The sequence below is a fragment of the Chlamydotis macqueenii genome, chromosome W (assembly GCF_036417535.1).
Source record: "Chlamydotis macqueenii isolate bChlMac1 chromosome W, bChlMac1.mat, whole genome shotgun sequence".
NCBI lineage: Eukaryota > Metazoa > Chordata > Aves > Otidiformes > Otididae > Chlamydotis > Chlamydotis macqueenii.
Window position 1 is genome coordinate 42,803,633 of NC_141592.1, and position 16,098 is coordinate 42,819,730.

The following is a 16,098-nucleotide window of genomic DNA, read 5'->3' on the forward strand; positions in this document are numbered from 1 at the left end:
TACCAATTGGCTCGGCCTTGGCCAGCAGCGGGTCTGCCCTAGGCCCGGCCGAGTCCACTGAACAAAGGGGAGCGACTTCTAGCAGTTTCCTACAGAAGCTACCACCTTAGGCCCCCCCTCACTAACAAAACCAGAACAAATATTAATGTCCTGCACAAAACTCGGTAAGGGGTCGTCTACGTACTTCTAAGTCAGCAGAAAAACAGTTATGGAGGTTAAACTCATCATTCAGGCAAACCTCATCAAAATTTTCACTACCACAATGTCGTACAGGTCTTCCTTGTCTATGTTGGCCACTATCACCACTGTCAGTATGAGCAGCAGGACAGTCCTCTTCTTCATGGTCCTGTAAGGAAGCACAAAATTCAGCCTTGGTCCTTACAAGCTGAGCCTTGGGTACTGAGCCATGTACTACCGGTACATGCAGTGGCTAACCAACTCCCACAATATGAAGACAATCTCTCTTCCCCAATACGGGCCTGTGTCTCGGCTGTGGAAAGACTGACTGAAAGATCTGAAAGCCCGTTTGAAAAACTGGTGCAGAAACTCAAAGAGAATAGATCTTACTCCCCACCTGCATGGACCAGTATCTCTGAAAAATTCAGACCTGAGACTATTTTCCTACATAGCTGTAGGACACTTGAAACACTAAAACACTAAAAAACAAAACAAAACAAAAAAAAACCAAAAAACCAAAACCACCCCACACCCACAAAAAAACCCAAACCAAAACCCACCACCTTTTACTACAGTGCAATATAAAATTACTCATAGAAAGCTGGGCACTAGTATACCTTGTTACTATTAGACTGAATAGTAAGGTTATAGTCAGGTTTAGCACTTGTATAAGAGTATTAAGAATGGTATAACTGGGACTGCTGTTGGTTGTAAGTTGCAACTTAAAAGAATTAAGCAGTTATGAACAGATACAAGTGCTAACATATGTTAATTCTGGCTTTCCCACCAGTTTAGACTGTTAACAATAGCTGGTGCAAAAAATACACTTGATCAATCTAACTACAAGCTTAAGGATTTACACAAAAATTCCCAAGGTTTCTACACAAAGGTATCAGAATTAATACCTTTTTTTTTCCTCCTAGATTTGCCAGAACAGCTTCACTGCTCTGCTCTTCGCTGCCTAATTCTTATTTCCATTATATTTTAAAGCATTTATAGGAAGAGAAGAAAATGTGGGTCTGAGAGAGAGAGAAGAGAAGGCAAAACAGGCCTGCAGACCCTTCCACTGTGGCAGGAAAAGAGTTCACCAAGTTCATTCCTGTCTTGCTCATGACACTACAGCAGTAAGTACAGATATAGAAATTCTACTCAGAGAAACGGAAAGTGAAAACATACATATCGGGATCTCCGTGCTGCTAGGGAAAGTCCTGTCTACATAAGAGCACCGGGTGATGCAAAGGCTCGAGAAGCACCATGCAGCTGTGAGAGGACGGCTGCTCAGCCACGCGAAGAACCTGCTACCTACCCTGCACACCCTGTCCCACATATAACCGTATTTCAGACGCCTCCTGCCCGCTGCTGCTTGGTCTCACGGCGCGGCCCCGGAGTGATCGAGATCTATTCGAGAAGCGCCTTTAAAGACAGGAAGTAGAAGCTGCCAGCCCTGCAGTGGAGCTCAGCTGCGTTACGAGGGTGCAGCGGCGTTACCGCCTCCTGCTGAAGCGCCAAGCACGAGCGCACCCCACCCCCACCGCTGCCGTACGCGGAAACATAACGCTCCACTTAACGGACAGCCAGCTCCCTACGCTCAGCACCCTGACGCGACAGGAAATTCGTAATTAACACCGCGCCCGCAGCTCAGGCAGTACACGCACACCCTCCTGCATGCGGCCCGACAGCCAGGAAGTACACACACACACACACACACACACTCCGAGCCGCACATCTAGGTGATTTAATCGCACCGCCTCGGCGGGCCCTTACACGACCTTCGCGAACGATGCTGGGCGCCCCGCTGCCACCACTCCACACCACCACCCACTGGCGCTTCGCAGCACCCGCCCGCCGCCCTTCGGTCTCACCGCACGGCACCTTTCCTGCCAGCCCCCACAGCGCCTTGGCCAGCCGCACGGTGCGCTAAAGCCTGCCCGGCTTCCCACAGCCCCTCCCCAGGTACCACCCGCAGGGCCCGCCGCAGAGTCCGAACTGCAACCCCAGCGGCTCAACGAACTGATACCACCTCCTACCAGCGGTCCAGGGCGGCAGAACTCCGACATGCAACAAGGATGAACAACAAGACGGTACGGTACAGTCCACTACGCTCGCTGAGGCGAAGGGTGAAAATGAATCCCCCTCCTCTGCACTCGCAGCCCGTGGCGTAATGGATGCTTCCAGCCAATCACAACAGACCATGTGACCGAAAGAGGAGCAAATGATACAACTGGCTGTCTGCAGGGACGAGTATTTCACCAGAAGCTGGGGGTGGGGCACTTGTTACTTCTTATGTTGGCTAGAAGTTGTCCCTGTACTACTCGCATACATATATGAAGTATACTTGGAAATCCCATTTTTTTTTGCTGTCACCAAAACATGCTGTTGGAATTATGTACTTACAGAGCAAAAGTATTTGTAAATAATTATTTCCAATGTGAAATAAAAAAAAAAGTGAAATATTTAGTTGAAGGGGAAAAGTCAGGTTAAAACTGAGTTATGTAAGAATATCTACAAAGATGCCACACTGAACTATCTAGAGCAGGGACAGGTAGCCTATAGGCCTTGACCTGTATGCAGCTTATAGGCTCTTCCAGTGCGAGCTGGTGATCCTGCTGTATGCACTGCCAGCCCCAGATTACAAACACAGTGGTGGGGAGTTATCTCCCACTAACTTGCACCCAGAGTCACCCTCTCATTTTTCTACATGGCTGTTCTTAAACATATGACAACTTTGTATTCAGCTGAAGGGGCTTTAAAAAATGTCACTTCACTATGCTCTTGAAGGTCCCCTAGAATAGTCACAAATACAGATGGATACCATGTTTGTAGAGACAGAAAAAAGGGGAAAAAAAGTCACAGCAAGACTAAAACAAGAGATAAACAAGGAACCATAGACATTCTTCACCAAATCCTGCTATTCCTTGAGATGGATACCAAACTATTCTAAGACACAAAAAAGCAAATAGAGAAAATATTAAAATGTAGCATCACATGAGGTAACATTCAGATGGAGCAAGAACAAAGTTTATCACAGATTTTTTTTCCAAAACTAAACTTAAGAAAATAAGTGCATAAGGTATATATATGTTACAGTCCTATAGGCCACAAGTATTGTGGTTTAACCCCAGTAGTAGGCAGCTAAGCCCCACACAGCCACTCGCTCACACTCCCCACAGTGGGATGGGGGAGAAAATCAGAAGGGTAAAAGTGAGAAAACCCATGGGTTGAGATAAAGACAGTCTAATAGGGAAAGCAAAAGCTTCATGCCCAAGCAAATCAAAATAAGGCATTCATTCACTACTTTCCATAGGCAGGCAGATGGTTAGCCATTTCCAGGTGTCCTGGTTTCAGCAGGGACGGATTTAATTTTCCTCTCCACAGCTGGTGTGTTTTGGATTTTGTGTGTGAAGAATGTTGATAAAACACCCTGATGATACAAGTTGTTGTGAATGAGACCAAGGACACTGTCCAGCTTTCCAAGTCTCACTAATGTGCAGATGCAGGAAGCTGGGAGAAAGACAGGCAGAACAATTGACCCAAAGTGGCCAAAGAGAGTATTCCATGCCATAAACGTCACGCTCAGTATATAAGTGGGGGTTGGCCAGGGTGAGTATCTGCCTTCCTGGCATCCATCCCTCTCTCTCTCTCGCTGGCATCGTTCCCTCTCCCTTGCTGGCTCCCTTTCACTCCTTTGCTTGCTGCTGGGTTTCATTTCCGTGATCGCTGCTCGGGACGGGCTGTATCCATCATTGGGACATCAGGTGGTGAGAAATCGTGCGTTGTTCATTTTGTATATTTTAATATCCTTATATTCTGTTATTATTGTAGTTTTCCTTTGCTATTTTAGTAAACTGTCTTCATCTCAGTCCACGAGTTTTCCTTTCTTCCCAATTTCTCTCCCCCATCCCACTGGGGAGGGGGAGGGTGAGTGAGAAACTGTGTGGTGACCAGGGCCAAACCACTACAGTTCTTTTGGCGCCCAACATGGGGCTCAAAGGGTTGAGGTAACGACAGATCTGACTAGAGTGTGTTAAAGTTGTTACAAGTCCTCATTATTTTTAATTAAGAGTCCCTGGTCACGATGTTGTACTACGTGTTCGCATGGCTGTGTGATGTAAATCCTCAGCCGCAGCACATATTTCCTGTGGTGCTGTTTATCACATCTCAGAAATGGATCAGAATTCTCATTTTGTTGTACTGGGCACTACTGGCTTATGATATGGTAACATCACTGGTCATGAAATCAGTCTGGTCCTTGTTTTTGGCATTGCTGGCAACTCTGTACTTTGGGCGCCTGTTGGATACCTGGAGTACCAGGGGCACTTAGTGAACAATCCAGACCGAATGGAATTGTTATGTTTGTGAGCAGCAGGCCTCAAGGACATCACTGAAGCCGCTTGTGAGAAAGTACTGAAGCCACCTGTGAGAAAATAATGAGGCCGCCTGTGAGAAAGTAATGAAGCTTCCTGTGAGAAAGTAAACGAAGCAACCTTGAGAAGAAGGAAAACAGCTGGCATACGTGACTGGGGGCTGAACGTGAAGCAGGGTGCAGGTGGAGAGAGCCGTGCGCGTGAACATAGAGACTTAATGAATCATATTTTAGCTAGGAGCGCGTGCATGATATAGTTAACCAATTAGTAGAGAGCTTTCCCATGATACGGAATTAGAAGGGCTATATTAACCGGGATGTATCAACAATAAATTGGCATTTGCTTGATCATATTGGTCGTCAGCAGTGTCCGTTACTTCCGCGTCAACAGGTGGCGCCCGAACAGGGACCCTCAGATCGGCGTTGGACATCCCGACGGAACCGAAATAGGAAAAGAAGAGGGGGCGGAAGCCGGTCGAAGGCGAGTGCTGCCCCGGCACTCGGGAAGTCGCTATAGCGCAAAAAGGTACAAAAGGTACGGAGGGAATCTCGTCTTGGCCAGGCGAGCGGCCGGGGAGGAGATGGGGTCCACACTGACCAAAGAGGAGTCAGCAGTGGTTAAGCTCCTCCAACATATGCTCTCTATGGGAGGACTGATTTATGACTCGGCCGTCCTAGAAGCTTTGCTGCAGTGGGCAAAGAAAAGGGAATTAATCTCCACAGTTGATGATGCTTTTGACCTCCCGACATGGGAAAAGATAGGAAAAGAGCTGTGGGATGAAGTAAGTAAAGGATCAAAGGAGGCGAGCAAACTCTCCACCGTGTGGAGGCTAATTAATGAAACATTGATAAGCATGAAAGCCGAACGTTCAGTCGTCGCGTCTGCTTTTGCGGCCTTAACTCCAGCCGGCAGGTCCACCTCCACTACTAGCATGCCGTTCTCGGGTTTAACGAGCCCTGCCGCTGCCCTGGCTCGTGCTGAGGGTGGGGGGGTTCGAGCCCCAGCAAGGACTGCAGGAGCTGCAGCCACAGCCCCTATAACTATAGATATGCGGGCACCAGAGGGAAAAACTGCCACAGGCTTTTCACCACCATCAGATGTACCACCGCCAGGCACCCCGCCACACTGCGCCAGTGCAGGCTCAGAGTCACGAGCCTTTTCGCTGGCACCAACAGCTCCGGTTTATCCCCCGTTACCACCTTCTTCCCTGCCACCACGGCATGAGGAAGAGGGGGATGAACATTCATCCGGCTTGAAGGATGCACAGCTGCAAGAGACACTAAAAAGGCTGGAAGCCCTAGAGGTTCGCCTAGAAGCGTTGCTGGGAAACTTGTCAACTCCTTCGCCTGTGCCACATCGAGACCTGCCAGCGTCCAACCTATTCGTTCCGAACGGAGCATCGGGTGAGATCAGTCTTTTTGCACCTTTGCAAGGGACGCCGGCGGGAGGGGCTGGGGTTTTGAATCCGATAGTGCAATGGAAAGAGGTGATTCAAGATGCTTTGATAGAAGGAGAGCCTTTTCCCATGGCATTTCCAGTTGTGACCAATAATACTGGGAGAAGTGTGTGGCAAGCATTAGACTGGAAAATATTGAAGGAAGCTAAAAATGCAGTTACTCAGTATGGACTAAAATCATCATATACTCAATCTGTGTTGCAGCATATTTTTTTTTGTCACAGTTTTTAACTCCTTATGATATTAGAATGATTGTCCAGATGCTTTTGCTACTGTCACAGCAGCTGCAGTTCTTTCAGTACTGGCAGGCTGCTTGTGATAGGGCAGCTGCATCGCCTCGACAACAGGGTGATCCATTATTCGGGGTGCAAACTCAAATGCTGATGGGAGCGGGACCCTACACACGATCTGATTGGCAAGCGCAATTTGCTACCGAAGTGTTACAACTGGGCCAAGATTTGGCTTATAGAGCGCTTGCTAGGGTGTATGATGAAAAGTCCGGACCTGTCGTTACGTCAGTAAGGCAAGGTCCCACAGAACCATATGGGAAATTTATTGATCGGTTGCACACCGCAATTATGGCTCACCCTGATCTGGATGATGACATGAAAGCAAAGTTCTTAGATATGCTTGCCTTTAATAATGCTAAAAAAAAAAAAAAAAAAAAAAAGCCTAAGAGAGCCCTTAAGAGCCCTTAGTGTGCTGCCAAAAGGATCTAGTACAGGGCAACTGCTGGAAGCTGCCGAGCGAATGTTAGAACAAGAAAAGGCTCCGGTCATGGTTGCTGCTGTAGGTGCAGCCGTTAAACCGTTGATATCAATAAAGCAGTGCGTGATTAACTGTCTGTAACCCCCATTCCCTCTTCCTGCCCCCCATCCCTGTCCCGCTCAGGGGGCAGGGGAGGGAGGTAGAGATGGTGTTAAGCCCGGGAAGAGGGAGGGGTGGGGGGAGGTTGTCTTGTTCCTTTTTTCATTATCCTGCTTTGGTTTTAGTGATGGTCTGTTTTTTGCCTGTAGCGGTGGCTTTAAGGATCCCTCCCTATTCTTGTCTTAAACCTCGGGTTTTAGTTTTCTTTCCTCCTATATGCCCGGGGCCACAGCCGCCGCCAGGCGCCCCCACCCCCCTGCCCCTGACATGGTTAACAGATACTCCTGTCTGAGTTGAGCTTTGTATAAGTGGAAGGACCGTTCCCTCTTATAACATGGGGGAAGGGATACGCTCATGTCTTTACAGGAGCAGTAAACAAGTGGATCCCTGCCTGTATCATCTGCGGGTATTTCAGAACATGTTTGGTTGACCTGCCAGATATGGGTAGGACAGCAACTCTGTGTAAAACAGCAGCAACCACGAGTGCTGAGTGCTAAAACTACAAAAGATGGAACTTTTTGGGATCAGTAAAGATGGACTTCTGTCTATTTTTTAACTATTCAAGAACTAATGTTTCTAGAGGGGTAATGATTGTAAATGCTTTAAGATCTATACATTGCAACGAGACAGCTTGACGTAATCATGCGAGCACATATCAAAATCCAGACAGCATAAAAGACCTAAACGAAGCATACATAGCATTGAATCTGGTTGCCAAGATAATACAGAGTTTTGGAAACTAAGTAAAATTATTGCTGCTTCAGTCTTTACACCTGGTGTGGCAAGTGCCTAGGCATTAACTATGCTAAATAAATTGGACTGTTGGCTTGCTAAGCAAATAAATATAACTTAATTGGCACTATCAATGCTGTTAACTGATGTAGATTCTATATACTATGCTACTTTACAAAACAGAACCACTGTTAGCCTGCAGAGCACATATTTGACAGGCCTTGTTGTATGCACTGGCCATGCATGCAGCAACACCTAGTCAGTACTCTTTCACTGAATCTGCTGAGGGTATAAACAGAGGTGGCTCGGAGCGAAGGGGAGAGGACGGACCCAGAGCACACTTTATTTACAACAGGGGACGCCCTGAAGGTGCTGCGCCTGCCTCCCTTCTCTGCTCTGACCCGGCTGATAATCATCCTCTTGCTCAGCGGTGTCTTTGGCGTAGTTGGGTTAGTAACAGAATAGATCAGCAATAGATTTTTTTATTATTATTAGCACAAAATCATGATTGTCAGGATTTTGATGGGCTTTGCTGCATGAATCTGTCTGATCATTCGGAATCTATTCACAAAAGTATTCAAAACTTGCAAAAAGGAGTACAAAACCAGCAACTAACTGATGGTTTTGATATATTCTGAAATCTTTTGGTGACTTGATCTAAGCTTGTTACTAATAGTTGTAGGATGCTTATTCATTCCTTTTATATATGTATTTTGATCTATATTCTGTGTCTTAAAATGTGTGCAGACTTTAACAGATAAAGCGTTGAAACAAGCCTCTTCTCATAAACAAAGAAGGGGGAGATGTGGTATTTCGCTGAGCCAGTACGGTGTCAGTGAAAGCACACCGACCTTGGGGGAGGAATGCAATCATGCTCTCAGGAAGAAAGCCATGGAATGAGAAGGGAAGCTTTAAGATACAAAACATTGTTAGCAGAATTTATGGCTTGTTTCAACAGAGGCCTGCAGAAAACTAGTAATTGCTCTTATAGATAAGTAAGTTACTGGAGTTGTTATATCTATAATAGTAGAAAAATGTTATAGTAGAAAATTACTAGAAGGTAGTGAAACTTAGCTTTGCTTCGTAATCATGAATATGTATAAAGTGTGATCAGTAATTTTATTAACTAAGCTTGTGTGTGGCATAATTGGGTGGTTGCTGTCCTTGGTTAAAATCGGAATTGTGATACTAGGCATCATACTAGGCATAATCATTAACATACCATGCTTGCAAAAAATGATTAACAACTCAATACAGACAATCTGGCTAATAAAAAAAAAAAAAAAAAAAAAAAAAAGGGGAGATTCAGTAGAGGCCTACATGAACCTAGTTGATATTGTAGTAAAATAAGGTCAGGAGTACCAAAAAGGGCCATAGGAGGACCATGTTATTTTGGAAAATTGATAGTGTTTGCTCCACCTATGAGAACATTACGGAATCATACTCGAGCAAGAAGATCGCTAAAAGTATTGACTCCCCATTGTGACAGCAATTTAACCCTGTTGGGTACAGCTGAGCAGATAGCATTATCTTTATTTGTTCCTTGGGCAGCAACTGCAAAAACTTTAGCTAACTTAAATAAATTAGCTTGTTGGGCACTAAAGCAAATGAATTTAACCTCTAGCATGTTATCAGGATTAATAGAAGACATGGATAGCATGCATCATGATATTTTTGCAGAATCTAGCAGCCATTGATTTTTTGTTATTAGCGCATGGACATGAAGATTTTGAAGGTATGTGTTGCATGAATGTTTCTGATCACTCTAAGTCGATACGCTATCAGTTGGCAGAGTTATGATGCAACATGCATGCAATGCAAGTGGAAAGCAGGTTAACAGACTGGTTGAAATCCTTGGGGGTCACAGGCTGGCTAAAAGATTTGATAGTTTATGGGTTGGTATTATTGATGGGTTTGCTGTTGACACTGATGATTTTGGGGTATATTTAAAAATGCTTTGTGAAAGCTATGGAACGTATGATGAAAGTGGGTCTGGATTGTTCAAAACAAAAAGGGGGATTTGTTGGATACCTGGAGTACCAGGGGCACTTAGTGAACAATCCAGACCGAATGGAATTGTTATGTTTGTGAGCAGCAGGCCTCAAGGACATCACTGAAGCCGCTTGTGAGAAAGTACTGAAGCCACCTGTGAGAAAATAATGAGGCCGCCTGTGAGAAAGTAATGAAGCTTCCTGTGAGAAAGTAAATGAAGCAACCTTGAGAAGAAGGAAAACAGCTGGCATACGTGACTGGGGGCTGAACATGAAGCAGGGTGCAGGTGGAGAGAGCCGTGCGCGTGAACATAGAGACTTAACGAATCATATTTTAGCTAGGAGCGCGTGCATGATATAGTTAACCAATTAGTAGAGAGCTTTCCCATGATACGGAATTAGAAGGGCTATATTAACCGGGATGTATCAACAATAAATTGGCATTTGCTTGATCATATTGGTCGTCAGCAGTGTCCGTTACTTCCGCGTCAACAGGCGCCGTTTTGCAAGAATTATTAATAATCGCATTTTTTTCTTTTTCTCCCCGGAGAACCACTCTATGGGGAAGTCAGGGGAGGATACTTTCCCCTACTCTTTTACCTTCCCTTTTTCCTTCAAGCAAGTCACATCAGCTTTCGAGAATTTTGAATATCCTAGGGATGTGCAAGCCAGCATACTCCTAGTGCTATGTCTCCTGAATGTGTTTCAGGTTTTGTTTAGGATTCAATAACTGTTTAAAAAAATCACCCAGAAATCTGCCTCGAGGTTGGATGGACAGGGGTGGCATGGCATGTGGGAGAATATGGGCAGGTACCTAGAGAACTTCTCACCTCCAATGGTCTGGAACTTCACTCCCGAACAACTACAGAATCCTGATGAAGTGATCAAATATTTGAAAGGAAAATGCCACGGCTATAGCAAAGAGGCACAACTTATCGCTTTGTGTTGGGCACTGGCTAGTATCTACCAAACACTGCTCAGCGTTATGCAGAACCCTCAGGAAGAAGGGAGGGAAAATCAACTGACAGATACTGTGGCTACTCCAGCCCCTGCAACAGACACTGCAGCTACCCCAACCCCAGCTACCGGCACTGCAGCTGCTCCAATCCCAGCTACTGGTACTGCGGCCGAATCAGAGAACCAACCTGTGTTGGTATCGGTTGCCCCGATACAGAAGAAGAAATCTTGGAAGCCAAAGTCAGCTCGTTTAGTAAGGGATGAAGAAAGACCAGGACCATCATGAGCAGAAGAGGAGGAAGAGGAACTCATAAATGAGACTGAAACCACCCGATCCCTATCCCTGAGTGAGCTGCGAGATATACGAAAAGATTTTAACTGGCATCCAGGCGAGCACCTTGTCACCTGGCTGCTTCGATGCTGGGATAGTGGGGCCAGTAGCCTGGAATTAGAAGGTAAGGAAGCCAAACAGCTGGGATCTCTTTCTAGGGAAGGGGGCATCGACAAAGCGATTGGAAGAGGTGCACAAGCTCTCAGCCTCTGGAGGCAACTCCTGTCAAGTATGAAGGAAAGATATCCCTTCAAGGAAGATGTCACCTATCACCCAGGCAAGTGGGCCACCATGGAGAGAGGTATCCAGTACCTAAGGGAATTAACCGTGCTGGAAGTCATTTACAGTGACCTAGACCGTGACGAGTCACCCAAAGATCCAGATGAAGTCCGGTGCACACGGCTCATGTGGCGGAAGTTTCTACAGACCGTACCATCATCATATGCCAATTCATTGGCAGTACTGAATTGGAAAGATGGAGAGGGACCAACGGTGGATGAATTGGCTAGTCAGCTCCGGCAATATGAAGAAAGTCTCTCAGACAACAGAATTTACTGGACTGTATGGATTGGGTGGCCTGGCACACCAGACCCACAGGAGTATAAGGCTCTAGTAGACACTGGTGCACAGTGTACCCTAATGCCATCAAGCTATAAAGGGGCAGAACCCATTTGTATTTCTGGAGTGACAGGAGGATCCCAACAGCTGACTGTATTGGAGGCTGAAGTGAGTCTGACTGGGAATGAGTGGCAAAAACACCCCATAGTGACTGGCTCCATGCACTCTTGGTGTAGATTACCTCAGGAGAGGGTATTTCAAAGACCCAAAAGGGCACTGGTGAGCTTTTGGTATAGGCACCAGCAGCAATACCGCACCAACCGAGACTCCCTAATCCCCATCCATAAGCTGATTCGTCAACTGGAGAGCCAGGGAGTGATCAGCAAGACTCGCTCACCCTTTAACAGTCCCATATGGCCAGTGAGAAAATATAGTGGAGAGTGGAGACTAACAGTGGACTATCGTGGCCTGAATGAAGTCAGGCCACCACTGAGTGCTGCCCTGCCAGACATGATAGAACTTCAATATGAACTGGTGTCAAAAGCAACCAAGTGGTATGCCACCAGTGATATCATCAATGTGTTTTTTTCAATCCCTTTGGCAGCAGGAAGGAAAAAAGGAAACACAAGCCTTCTTAGGTGTTGTGGGTTTCTGGAGAATGCATATTCCAAATTACAGTATGGTTGTAAGCCCTCTCTAGGAAGTGACCCGAAAGAGGAACGATTTTAAATGGGGCCCTGAACAACGACAAGCCTTTGAACAAATCAAACAGGAGATTGTTCATGCAGTAGCCCTTGGGCCAGTCCAGACAGGACAAGATGTTAAAAATATCCTCTACACCGCGGCCAGGGAGAATGGCTCTACCTGGAGTCTCTGGTAGAGAACACCAGGGGAGACTCGAGGTCGACCTCTAGGCTTTTGGAGCCGGGGATATAGAGGATCTGAGGCCCACTATACGCCAACTGAAAAAGAGATACTGGCAGCATATGAAGGAGTTCGAGCTGCTTCAGAAGTGATTGGTACTGAAGCACAGCTCCTCCTGGCACCCCAACTGCCAGTGCTGGGCTGGATGTTCAAAGGGAAGGTCCCCTCTACACATCATGCAACTGATGCCACGTGGAGTAAATGGGTTGCACTGATCACACAGTGGGCTTGAATAGGAAACCCCAGTCGCCCAGAAATCTTAGAAGTGATCACAGATTGGCCAGAAGGCAAAGATTTTGGAATGCCACCGGAGGAAGAGGTGACACGTGATGAAGAAGCCCCACCATATAATAATTTACCAGAAGATGAGAAGCGATATGCTGTGTTCACTGATGGGTCCTGTCGTACTGTAGGAAAACATCGGAAGTGGAAAGCTGCTGTGTGGAGTCCTACATGACGAGTTCCAGAAGCTGCTGAAGGTCAAGGTGAATCGAGTCAGTTTGCAGAGGTGAAAGCCATCCAGCTGGCTTTAGATATTGCTGAAAGGGAAAAATGGCCGGTGCTGTATCTCTACACCAACTCACAGATGGTGGCAAACTCTCTATGGGGGTGGTTAAAGCAATGGAAGCAGAGCAACTGGCAGCATAGGGGCAAGCCCATCTGGGCTGCCGCATTGTGGCAAGGTATTGCTGCCCGGCTAGAGAATCTGGTTGTAAAAGTACATCACGTAGATGCCCACGTACACAAGAGTCAAGCCACTGAAGAACATCAAAACAACCAGCGGCTGGATCAGGTCCCAAGTGGACTTAGACTGGCAACACAGGGGTGAACTCTTTCTAGCTCGGTGGGCCCATGACATCTCGGGCCACCAAGGAAGAGATGTGACATACAAATGGGCTCGTGATCGAGGGGTGGACTTGACCATGGACACTATTGCACAGGTTATCCATGAATGTGAAACATACGCTGCAATTAAGCAAGCCAAGCGGCTAAAGCCTCTGTGGTATGGAGGACGATGGCTGAAGTAAAAATATGGAGAGGCCTGGCAGATTGATTACATCACACTCCCACAAACCTACCAAGGCAAGCGCCATGTGGTTACGATGGTGGAAGCAACCACTGAATGGCTAGAGACATATTCTGTGCCCCATGCCACTGCCCAGAACACTGTCCTGGGCCTTGAGAAGCAAGTTCTCTGGCGACGCAGCACTCCAGAAAGAATTGAGTCAGACAATGGGACCCATTTCTGAAACAACCTCATAGTCACCTGTGCCAAAGTGCACGGCATCAAGCGGGTATATCACATCCGCTATCATGCACCAGCCTCCAGGAAAATCAAAGGGTACAATGGACTGCTGAAAACTACGCTGAGAGCAATGGGTGGTGGGACCTTCAAACATTGGGATACACATTTAGCAAAAGCCACTTGGTTAGTCAATACTCAGGGATCCACCAATCAATCTGGCCCTGCCCAATCAGAACTTTTACGTACTGTAGAAGGGGATAAAGTCCCTGTGGTGCATGTAAGGAATACGTTGGGGAAGATAGTCTTGGTTATTCTGACCTTGGGCAAAGATAAATCCATTAATGGGATTGCTTTTGCTCAAGGACCTGGGTGTACTTGTTGGGTGATGCGGGAGGATGGGGAAGTCCGATGTGTACCTCAAGGAGATCTGATTTTAGGTGAAAATTGCCAATAATTTGAACTATTTTGATGGCTTAGCCCTGGTCACCACACTGTTCACACAAGGACTGCCTTTCAGGGTGCTGTGACATCCCTGCTCATCTCAGGCCTAGGTGTAGCCTGTCCTGCTCCAGTTGTCACCAGTGCCTAAACTGCCACCCTGCCAACTCTTCCGCACAGACTGCAGGACCTGAGGAGTGGTTTGTCAAAGAAAGGGAAGCGGGGAGAGCAGGAGGGAAGAGGATGAGGCGAGAGGAGGGCAAGGTGCTGACTGGGGCAGAACGCAAGGTCCATACCACTTTCTTTCAAGGTGAGGTGAGCCACCAGCTCCTGGTCCATAACCCTATGGGGTACATGCAGAGATAGGGGAGGCGGGGGCCAGAGATGCTAGAAGTTAAATGGCCTTCTTTCCCACCATTTTCTTTTACTTTTCCTGTTTGCTAAGTCTACTCATGCAAAATTAATCAGGCCAAACCTACTCTTGAAACTCTATTTCTCTTTCTTTTTTGTGTAAATTGTATGCTCAGTCATTGTGATGGTTTAGCCCGAGTTACCACACAGCCTCTCACTCATCCTCCCCCTCCCCAGCAGGATGGGGGAGAGAATTGGGAAGAAAGGAAAGCTCCTGGGATGAGATGAAGACAGTTTTACTAAAACAGTGTCATAGTTTAGCCCCAATCAGGACCAGATTACGCAGTCTCTCGCTCAGTCCCCTCACCCTCCAAGGGAACAGGGACAGATCATATAAGAAGAAGGCTCGAGGTTTGAGATAAGGACAGGGAGAGATCCTTAAAGTTACCATTACGGGCAAAAAAGACTCCACTTGGGGAAAACTATTTGCTTATTATTAAAACCAAAACAGGATAATGAGAAAGAGAACAAAGTAACTTCCCCCCACCCCTCCCTCTTCCTGGGCTTAACATTATCTCTACCTCCTTCCCCCCCTGAGCGGCACAGGAGGGAAAAGGGAAAAGGTTATGGTCAGTTCATCACACATCGCTTTATGCCACTGCTTCCTCCGCAAGGGAAGAACTCCTCGCATTTCTCCCCTGCCCCAGCGTGGGGTCCTCCACGGGCTGCAGGTGGATTTCTGCTCCTCCATGGACCTCCATGGGCTGCAGGGGGACAACCTGCTTCAACATTATCTTCACCACGGGCTGCAGGGGAATCTCTGCCAGGAGCATTACTCCTCCCCCTCCTTCTTCACTGACCTTGGTGTCTGCAGCCATTCCTCTCACAAAAAAAAATTCTTCACAATCGGCTCAGGCCTCTTAGGTTCTTTTCACATCCCCTCTCCACTTCTTTCAGCCAGGCTGGGCTGAGTTGGGCCCAGACGGCCGCCTGGCAGGAGGCCAGAGGGTGAGGGCCGCAAGGCCCACAAGGCTCGCGCCTCCCCCTCTCTGCCCCCGTTCAATGCCTTCACATCTTCTCCCTTTATTTTTCTTTTCTGTTTTTCCCCTTCTTAAATACCTTATCACAGAGGTGTTATCAGGGAACATTCTGCTACCAATTGGCTCGGCCCTGGACAGCAGCGGGTTCGCCTTAGGCCTGGCAGAGTCCACCAGACAAAGGGGAAACTACTTCTAGAAGTTTCTTACAGAAGCTACCACTGTAGCCCCCCCCCCCCATCCAAATAAAAACAGAACAAATAGCAAAGGAAAACTACAATAATAACAGAATATAAGGATTTTGTGTGTGAAGAATGTTGATAAAACACCCTGATGATACAAGTTGTTGTGAATGAGACCAAGGACACTGTCCAGCTTTCCAAGTCTCACTAATGTGCAGATGCAGGAAGCTGGGAGAAAGACAGGCAGAACAATTGACCCAAAGTGGCCAAAGAGAGTATTCCATGCCATAAACATCATGCTCAGTATATAAGTGGGGGTTGGCCAGGGTGAGTATCTGCCTTCCTGGCATCCATCCCTCTCACTCACTGGCATCGTTCCCTATACCTTGCTGGCCCCCTTTTGCTCCTTTGCTTGCTGCTGGGTTTCATTTCCGTGATCGCTGCTCAGGACGGGCTGTATCTATCATTGGGACATTGGGTGCTGAGA

General features: G+C 47.0%; 1 pseudogene; it reads left to right on the forward strand.

The window, feature by feature from the left end:
* Window positions 1-262: 262 nt before the first annotated feature.
* Window positions 263-14,407, forward strand: LOC147596707 (uncharacterized; annotated as a pseudogene).
* The last annotated feature ends 1,691 nt before the right edge of the window (window positions 14,408-16,098 follow it).